Source organism: Oncorhynchus mykiss, chromosome 11, assembly GCF_057628025.1.
Source record: "Oncorhynchus mykiss isolate SJ-2025 chromosome 11, ASM5762802v1, whole genome shotgun sequence".
In the NCBI taxonomy this organism is placed as follows: Eukaryota; Metazoa; Chordata; class Actinopteri; order Salmoniformes; family Salmonidae; genus Oncorhynchus; species Oncorhynchus mykiss.
The window spans coordinates 75,411,973-75,422,508 of record NC_143032.1 but is presented as its reverse complement, the minus strand read 5'-3'; the positions used below and the strand labels follow the sequence as shown (position 1 = coordinate 75,422,508).

Sequence of the window (10,536 nt, the reverse complement as noted above, 5' to 3'; positions counted from 1 at the left end):
CTGTATTTGGGGTGGAGATGGCTCGGGTATGGATAATTATGAGAGCTACCTTGGTTTGGGGGCCAGACCCTGGTTTCCAAACAATGAGAACAGTCTTTACAGCAGATACTGTCTGTTGTGAATAATTCATTTCTTTCATACAAATCCTAACCTTGTGACCCATTCCACACATCTGTTGTTTGTCATGTAGACAAGGGGGGTGTATATTTGCTATAAAATATCTTTGTGTGCTTTGTGTCGGGGCTCTAAACAAATCATCTAAGGGTGGTTCGTCGACCAGCCATCGTTATTGCAGAGCACTCACATAATTCACTTGTGTGTGTGGTGTGACATGTTTTCATTATTAATACGTTAATACATATCCTGATTTTTTTTTTTATTTTTTTTTATTTCACCTTTATTTAACCAGGTAGGCTAGTTGAGAACAAGTTCTCATTTGCAACTGCGACCTGGCCAAGATAAGGCATAGCAGTGTGAACAGACAACACAGAGTTACACATGGAGTAAACAATTAACAAGTCAATAACACAGTAGAAAAAAAGGGGAATCTACATTGTGTGCAAAAGGCATGATGTAGGCAAATAATTACAATTATGCAGATTAACACTGGAGTGATAAATGATCAGATGGTTATGTACAGGTAGAGATATTGGTGTGCAAAAGAGCAGAAAAATAAAAATAAATAAATAAAAACAGTATGGGGATGAGGTAGGTGAAAATGGGTGGGCTATTTACCAATAGACTATGTACAGCTGCAGCGATCGGTTAGCTGCTCAGATAGCAGATGTTTGAAGTTGGTGAGGGAGAAAAAAGTCTCCAACTTCAGCGATTTTTGCAATTCGTTCCAGTCACAGGCAGCAGAGAACTGGAACGAAAGGCGGCCAAATGAGGTGTTGGCTTTAGGGATGATCAGTGAGATACACCTGCTGGAGCGCGTGCTACGGATGGGTGTTGCCATCGTAACCAGTGAACTGAGATAAGGCGGAGCTTTACCTAGCATGGACTTGTAGATGACCTGGAGCCAGTGGGTCTGGCGACGAATATGTAGCGAGGGCCAGCCGACTAGAGCATACAAGTCGCAGTGGTGGGTGGTATAAGGTGCTTTAGTGACAAAACGGATGGCACTGTGATAAACTGCATCCAGTTTGCTGAGTAGAGTGTTGGAAGCAATTTTGTAGATGACGTCGCCGAAGTCGAGGATCGGTAGGATAGTCAGTTTTACTAGGGTAAGTTTGGCGGCGTGAGTGAAGGAGGCTTTGTTGCGGAATAGAAAGCCGACTCTTGATTTGATTTTCGATTGGAGATGTTTGATATGGGTCTGGAAGGAGAGTTTAGAGTCTAGCCAGACACCTAGGTACTTATAGATGTCCACATATTCAAGGTCGGAACCATCCAGGGTGGTGATGCTGGTCAGGCGTGCGGGTGCAGGCAGCGAACGGTTGAAAAGCATGCATTTGGTTTTACTAGCGTTTAAGAGCAGTTGGAGGCCACGGAAGGAGTGCTGTATGGCATTGAAGCTCGTTTGGAGGTTAGATAGCACAGTGTCCAAGGACGGGCCGGAAGTATATAGAATGGTGTCGTCTGCGTAGAGGTGGATCAGGGAATCGCCCGCAGCATGAGAAACATCATTGATATATACAGAGAAAAGAGTCGGCCCGAGAATTGAACCCTGTGGCACCCCCATAGAGACTGCCAGAGGACCGGACAGCATGCCCTCCGATTTGACACACTGAACTCTGTCTGCAAAGTAATTGGTGAACCAGGCAAGGCAGTCATCCGAAAAACCGAGGCTACTGAGTCTGCCGATAAGAATACGGTGATTGACAGAGTCGAAAGCCTTGGCAAGGTCTATGAAGACGGCTGCACAGTACTGTCTTTTATCGATGGCGGTTATGATATCGTTTAGTACCTTGAGCGTGGCTGAGGTACACCCGTGACCGGCTCGGAAACCAGATTGCACAGCGGAGAAGGTACGGTGGGATTCAAGATGGTCAGTGACCTGTTTGTTGACTTGGCTTTCGAAGACCTTAGATAGGCAGGGCAGGATGGATATAGGTCTGTAACAGTTTGGGTCCAGGGTGTCGCCCCCTTTGAAGAGGGGGATGACTGCGGCAGCTTTCCAATCCTTGGGGATCTCAGACGATATGAAAGAGAGGTTGAACAGGCTGGTAATAGGGGTTGCGACAATGGCGGCGGATAGTTTCAGGAATAGAGGGTCCAGATTGGTGATTGACCTTGACTCTCCTGATTATTGATTACAATTTCCACGACACTGTGTTGTCTTGGCTGTGTGCTTAGGGTTGTTGTCCTGTTGGAAGGTGAACCATTGCCCCAGCTTTTCATCAAGGATCCTTCTGTACTTTTCTCTGTCCATCTTTCCCTCGATCCTGACTAGTCTCCCAGTCCCTGCTGCTAAATAACATTCCCACAGCATGTTGCTGCCACCACCATGTTTCACCGTAGGAATGGTGCCAGGTTTCCTCCAGACGTAATGCTTGGCATTCAGGCCAAAGAGTTCAATCTTGGTTTCATCAGACCAGAGAATCTTGTTTGTCATGGTCTGAGAGTCCTTTAGGTACCTTTTGGCAAACTGCAAGCGGGCTGTCATGTGCCTTTTACTGAGGAATGTTTTTTTCTCTGACATACACTATCAACTGTGGGACCTTACTGTATATAGACAGGTGTGTGCCTTTCCAAATCATGTCCAATCAATTGAATTTACATTACAAGGACGGTCAATGGAAACAGGATGCACCTAAGCTCAATTTCAAGACCCATAGCAAAGAGTCTAAATACTTATGTAAATAAGGTATTTCTGTTTTTATATTTAATATATTTGTAAACATTCTGAAAACCTGTTTTCACTTTGTCATTATGGGGTATTGTGTGTAGATTGATGAGGATTTTAATTTATTTAATCAATTTTAAAATATGGCTGTAACGTAACAAAATGTGGAAAAGTGGAAGGGGTCTGAATACTTTCCAAAGTCACTGTATATCCATGAATATGCGAGGGCATTAGAACAGTCTCCAGGACCCAGCTTCACCCTACTGGACTCAGAAATCAAATATCTACTGTTTGTAGATTATCTGGTGCTTCTGTCCCCAAACAAGGAGTGCCTAAAGCAGCACCTATATCTAATGCACATATTCTGTAAGACCTGGGTCCTGACAGATTAGGCCTAATTGTATTTTGAGTGTTTTTCCTTCAACACCTGAGTGGTTAAGAACCAACATTCCACCGACTAGTTTAGGATAGAAGTGACTGAAACATTGACAAAAAAACACGGAGTGGTAGTGTCTGCTAGCGGAGTGAGAAGTGACTGGAGCTCAGGCTCATTAAGTCTTGTTTTGGCCCGAGGCGATGATACCAATGTGGGCCCCAGCAGTCAGACTGTGTTGGGTGGACAGACACCTCGCAAGGCAGGTCGACGACTGTCAGAGAGCGAGAGAGCAGAGAGAGAGACAGAGAGAGAAGACGGGCTATGTGCACACTGCCCTCAAAATGAGGTGAAAACTGAGCTGCACTTCCTAACCTCCTGCCAAATGTATGACCATATTAGAGACAAATTTCCCTCAGATTACACAGACCCACAAAGAATTTGACAACAAATTAAATGTTGATAAAGTCCCATATCTAACGTACCAGTGTGCCATCACAGCAGCAAGATTTGTGACCTGTTTTCACAAGAAAAGGGCAACCAGTGAAGAACAAACATCATTGTAAATGCAACCCATATTTATGCTTATTACTTATTAATTTTCCCATTTGTACTTTAACTATTTGCACATTGTTACAGCACTGTATATATAAATAATATGACATTTGAAATATATTTTGATGTTCTTTTGGAATGAAATGTTTACTGTTTATATTTACTGTTAATTTCACTTTAGTTTATGATCTATTTCACTTTCTTTGGCAATGTTAACATATGTTTCCCATGCCACTAAGGATCATTAAATTGAACTGAGAGAGAGAGAGAGAGAGAGAGAGAGAGAGAGAGAGAGAGAGAGAGAGAGAGAGAGAGAGAGAGAGAGAGAGAGAGAGCACTAGAATAGTCTGCAACTCCCGGCCTCACCCTACTAGAATCAGAAGTCAAATGTTTTCTGTCCGCAACCAAGGAGGGCCTACAGCGGCACCTAGATCTTCTGCACAGATTCTGTCAGACCTCGGCCCTGACAGACCTGGGCCCTGACAGACCTGGGCCCTGACAGACCTAGGTCCTGACAGACTTGGGTCCTGACAGACCTGGGTCCTGACCGACCTGGGCACTGACAGACCTGGGTCCTGACAGACTTGGGTCCTGACAGACCTGGGCACTGACAGACCTGGGCACTGACAGACCTGGGTCCTGACAGACCTGGGCCCTGACAGACCTAGGTCCTGACAAACCTGGGCCCTGACAGACCTGGGCCCTGACAGACCTGGGTCCTGACAGACCTAGGTCCTGACAGACCTGGGCCCTGACAGACCTGGGCCCTGACAGACCTAGGTCCTGACAGACCTAGGTCCTGACAGACCTGGGCCCTGACAGACCTGGGCCCTGACAGACCTGGGTCCTGACAGACCTAGGTCCTGACAGACCTGGGCCCTGACAGACCTGGGTCCTGACAGACCTAGGTCCTGACAGACCTGGGTCCTGACAGACCTGGGTCCTGACCGACCTGGGCACTGACAGACCTGGGTCCTGACAGACTTGGGTCCTGACAGACTTGGGTCCTGACAGACCTGGGCACTGACAGACCTGGGTCCTGACAGACCTGGGCCCTGACAGACCTGGGCCCTGACAGACCTAGGTCCTGACAGACCTGGGCCCTGACAGACCTGGGCCCTGACAGACCTGGGTCCTGACAGACCTAGGTCCTGACAGACCTGGGCCCTGACAGACCTGGGTCCTGACAGACCTGGGCCCTGACAGACCTGGGCCCTGACAGACCTGGGTCCTGACAGACCTGGGCCCTGACAGACCTGGGTCCTGACAGACCTGGGCCCTGACAGACCTGGGCCCTGACAGACCTAGGTCCTGTCAGACCTGGGCCCTGACAGACCTGGGCCCTGACAGACCTGGGTCCTGACAGACCTAGGTCCTGACAGACCTGGGCCCTGACAGACCTGGGTCCTGACAGACCTGGGCCCTGACAGACCTGGGCCCTGACAGACCTGGGTCCTGACAGACCTGGGCCCTGACAGACCTGGGTCCTGACAGACCTGGGTCCTGACAGACCTGGGCCCTGACAGTAAAGCTCAGTAAGACAAAAATAATGGTGTTCCAAAAACAGATCCTGTTGCCAGGACCACAAATAAACATCAGCGCTGCAGGTCACTTCCACAAAACTGTGAACAATCTTAGAGACAAGGCAAGAAGGGCCTTCTACGCCATCAAAAGGAACAGAAAATTCGACATCCCAATTAGGATCTGGCTAAAAATACTTGAATCAGTTAAAGAACCCATTGCCCTTTGTGGTGGTCAGGTCTGTGGTCCGCTTACCAACCAAGAATTCACAAAATAGGACAAATGCGAAATTGAGACTGCATGCAGAATTCACCCAAAATATTGTCAGCGTACAATGTAAAACACCAAATAATGCATGCAGAGCAGAATTAGGCTGATAACCGCTAATTATCAAAATCCAGAAAAGAGCCATGAAAATTCTACAACCACTTAAAAGGAAACGATTCCCAAACCATAACAAAGCCACCACCTATAGAGAGATGAACCAGGAGTCTCCTAAGCAAGCTGGTCCTTGGGCTCTGTTCACAAAAACAAACCGACCCAACAGAGCCCCGGGATAGCAACACAATTACACCCAACAAAATCTTGAGAAAACAAAAAGATAATTACTTGACACATTGGAAAGAATTAACAAAAAAACAGATTATACTAGAATGCTATTTGGATCTAAACAGAGAGAGTACACAGAGGCAGAATACCTGACAATTGTGCGCCGCCCTATGGGACTCCCAATCACGGCCAGGTGTGATGCAGCCTGGATTCAAACCAGGTACTGCAGTGACGCCTCTTGCACTGAGATGCAGTGTCCCAGGCCACTGCACTACTCGGGAGCCCTAAATGCGCACACTGCCCACAAAATGAGGTGGAATCTGAGCTGCACTTCCTAACCTCCTGCCAAATATTTGACCATATTAGAGACACATATTTCCCTCAGATTACACAGATCCACAAAAATTTGAAAACAAACCCAATTTTGATAAACTCCCATATCTATTGGATGAAATACCACAGTGTGCCATCACAGCAGCAAGATTTGTGACCTGTTGCCACGAGAAAAGAGCAACCAGTGAAGAACAAACACCATTGTAAATAGAACCCATATTTATGTTGATTTACTTACTCTTTTGCACTTGAACTATTTGCACATCGTTCCAACACAGCCTACATTTACAATACCCCATAATGTCAAAGTGGAAGTATGTTTTTAGAAATGTTTATGTTTTACTTTGGAACTTTTGTGTATCATCATCTACTTGTGTATCATCTACTTCACTTGCTTTGGCAATGTTAACATATTGAGAGCGAGAGAGAGAGAGAGAGAGAAAGTATAGAGAGAGAGAGAGAGAGAAAGTATAGAGAGAGAGAGAGAGAGAGAAGGACAGAGAGAAAATGATAGGGAGAAAAGGATAGAGCGAGTAAAGGAGAGAGAGAGAAAAGGAGAAAGAGAGAGAGAGAGAGAGATTGAGAGACAGAGAGAGAGAGAGAGAGAGAGAGAGAAGGAGGACGAAAGGGAGGGCTATTCCAGGCCTGCCGCAGTGCCTCCCTGTGTTGTTCCCTCTTTTCTCTACAAACAGACAGGTGAAAAGCTGAGCAGGCCAGATGAGAGTTTCCCACCAGAGTATACAGATAATGGATACACACAGATGTGTTTATGTGTGTGTCTTTGTGTTTGTGTGTGTCTGTGTTTGTGCGTGGGTCATGTGAGTCTGACTGTTTCAAACACGCACAAACAGTCTCTCTGAATTGCACACCATCATTCGAAAGCATAAACAATATCCTTTTGCATTGCACGAAGGAGGAAATTTGCACCGTGCTTGCCTCTTCAATTTCCTCAAACATTATTTGCCAACATAACCTGAATGCCAAAGTGTATCCTGTCGACAGAGTGTGGAAAGGATACAGAATAACATTATCTACAGAGAGTTAGCCCACAGTGGCATAAAATGCTGCGTTTCCACACAATTTACTGACAGCATGATGGTAAGGCCACACAACACTTAACTTCTATATTCCAGTCTACTTTTATGACCCCTATAATGGAGGTCATTATACATGCATTAGATCAGGGCTTCCTGGATTGGATTTTATCTTTGAGGGAATTGTACAGTATGGTTGTTGACTTGTGGAAAGCCAAAGCAAGTCACTGAGAGTCAATGATCTTAAGTTTATCTTACAGTTTTTTCCAACTGCTTACACACAAAATCTTTTCATGTCACACGATTTTTTAAACCTCTCACTCAAAGTGCAAAACTACACACCAAATATCTAAAACCATAAGCTATTTCTCAGCGTTTGACTCAGTTGTCAATTGCATAAAACACTTTTTTCAAAACACTACACACAATTATCTACCTAAAACACAAACATCTAACAGGAAGTGACTTGCTTTCCTTTTCCAAACACAACCAATCAAAATGCTACACTTATTCACCAGGTCACGCACACACTCCTCACAGATCTGCAAACACTGATAGCTTAGCTGATCACTAACCAATCACTGCTTGACTGTAGTATAGGCCTATAAATAGGTCAAAGGTCAGTTTACCTGTTTTGAACAATGGATGCCAACAATGGACAGAGAGCAAGAGGAGTAGGAGGGAGAGGAAGAGGACGAGGGCAAAGAAGAGAAGGAAGGAGAGCCAGCTCTGATGAGATTAGGGCAAAACTTGTTGATCATGTGATCAACCACGGTTTGACCATGAGAGAGGCTGGACTGAGAGTCCAGCCCAACTTGAGTCGATTTACAGTGGCGTCCATAATTCGACCCTTCAGAAATGAGAACAGGTATGCAACTATCTAATGACTATTTTAGCATTACAGAAATGTACTGTAAAATAAGTACGACTGCATAGTATTGCATAAACATTTGTAACTCTAAGCCATCCATTTACTGCACTGCATTGAATGAATGAGGTTGGTTATCATGCTGTGCTACATTTTTTTGTACATTGTTTACAGTTCCTATGCTGAACACATACTGTCTTTGAATTCTGTACAGAGTGGAAAGGCAAAGACATCATGGAGGACGAGGACGCTTGTTTACAGATGTACAAGAGACTGCAATTAAAAATATGGTCTATATGGGGACATAGAGGTTGCCTCTGTCCAAGGTTGGATACGCCATGCTAGGAGATACTTCCCTCGATGTTTGGCAAGAGAAAACGTATCCTATGATGTGGACGAAGTATTGTGGCCAGACTCAGGCCGGAGAAGAGATGAAGCGAAGCTTAGCACTGGTGACCCCCCCCACCAATTCCTCAATTCCTGGACTGCCCCCCGGGACCCCACACACACAATTGTGTTCTTTACTGTATTCTAAATACAGGTTTTTTTGATTGCTTAAGCACGATTTTCAAAACAGGGCCCGTGTTTTCAAAACACTACACACAATTAGCACAACCACACACCCAATTAGCAAAACACTACAGATCCTTTGCAAAATTAAACACTCTTGTAAAAACTATACACTTCTTTTTAAAAACCACACTTTGTTACCATATGAAACACACACGTTTCACATTACTATACTCTGTTTGCACGAGTTACACTCTGCTGTGATAAACCTAAAACACTTTTAGCACTTCTACTTCCCTATGATTAGAGTAGGCTACTATCAACAAAGTACAAATATAATGTAAATTCACCAATGAATTCACCAATTCACCAAACACAAGACCAATGTTGCAGACTGAAGAAACTCATTTATTTCTCAACACGCCCAAAATGTTGACATGGAGATTCATAATACTGTAACCAAACGTCACTTTACGTATTGTAAGTTTAAAAAACAAACAAAAAAAATAACTAGACATTGTCTCTTCGCCTAGCTGGATCTGGCCAGAGAATTTCATCAACATCGCAGGCAATGTTGTCATTAGCAAGACACCTTGGGAAGAAACGTCTTGAATGACGAATCCATCCTTGCATTGCTGCTACCTCCATCTGGTCACAGGCCTCCTCCATGGCTTGGATGAGGGGTACCTCAGCCTGGAGACGGAGATCATATACCTTCCACCGCCATGCCGAGAAAAAATATTCTATAGGGTTGAGGAATGGAGAGTATGGTGGAAGATGTAGGACGGTGAAATGTGGATGTTGCTGAAACCAGTTCTGAACCAGAGCAGAGCGGTGGAAAGACACATTGTCCCAGGCAACAATGTATTGCATATGATCGATTGGATTTGCTGCTGTTATGTTGTGCAATTGGTCCAAGAATGTAAGTATGAGTGCTGTGTTGTAAGGGCCCATATGGGCATGGCGGTGGAGGACCCCATTCTGTGTAATGGCTGCACAGAGTGTTATATTACCCCCACGTTGCCCTGGGACATTGACTATAGCCCTGTGGCCAATGATTTTTCTTCCCCTCCTTCGTGTTCTCGTCAGGTTGAACCCAGCCTCATCTACGTAAATTAACTCATGCTGGATCTCCTCTCCATCCATTCGTAAAACTCTCTGAAAAACAGTGTCAGGCAAAATTGTGTAGTTCAGTGTAGATCTAGTATACATATTACAGTACAGTAAAAGATTATGAGACAGTATGCAAGATCACACTGCTAAAGTGAATACATACCTCTGCATAATCATGCCGCAGTCGTTTCACCCTTTCGTAATTGCGCTCGAAAGGCACTTGATAAATTTTTCTTCATTTGAATATGTTTTTTTTTAGGATGCGTGGCAGTGTTGATGTTGAGACCTGATGGATATCGTTGAAAATGGTGTGGTTATTGACAATGTTAGCTTGGAGCTGCTTAAGTGTTATAGCATTGTTGGCCAAAACCATGTTTACTATCTCCCTCTCTTGCTGTGCTGTGAACATAGGAGGCCTTCCCCCTTGTCGTCCCTGACCCTCAATCAAATCGAAGCAAATCAAATGTATTTATATAGCCCTTCGTACATCAGCTGATATCTCAAAGTGCTGTACAGAAACCCAGCCTAAAACCCAGCCTAAAACCCCAAACAGCAAGCAATGCAGGTGTACAATCCTATGTAGAAAAAAAACAGTATACAATAGTACAGTAATTTCACAGGAAAAGGTAACAGAAGTGCTGATAGTGCATAGAATACAGTACTGTAAGCAGGAACTGAAACCGTGCAGATATTTTTGATATGATGATATTTTTACAATACCTATTTTCCAGTCTAAATGTTCTCATCACACTTGCCACTGTATATCGGCTTAGATTTGGCTGTACTCGCAGTCCAGCCTCCCTCAGCGTCAGGCCGTGGTTGACAACGTGGTCGACCAGTGTTGCGCGGATCTCATTTGTCAGATTCGGTCCTCTTTGAGCACCTTCTTGTC

General features: G+C 44.7%; 1 pseudogene; it reads right to left on the bottom strand.

The window, feature by feature from the left end:
- Nucleotides 1–9,041: 9,041 nt before the first annotated feature.
- On the bottom strand, nucleotides 9,042–10,107 carry LOC149979868 (uncharacterized; annotated as a pseudogene).
- Nucleotides 10,108–10,536: the final 429 nt, after the last annotated feature.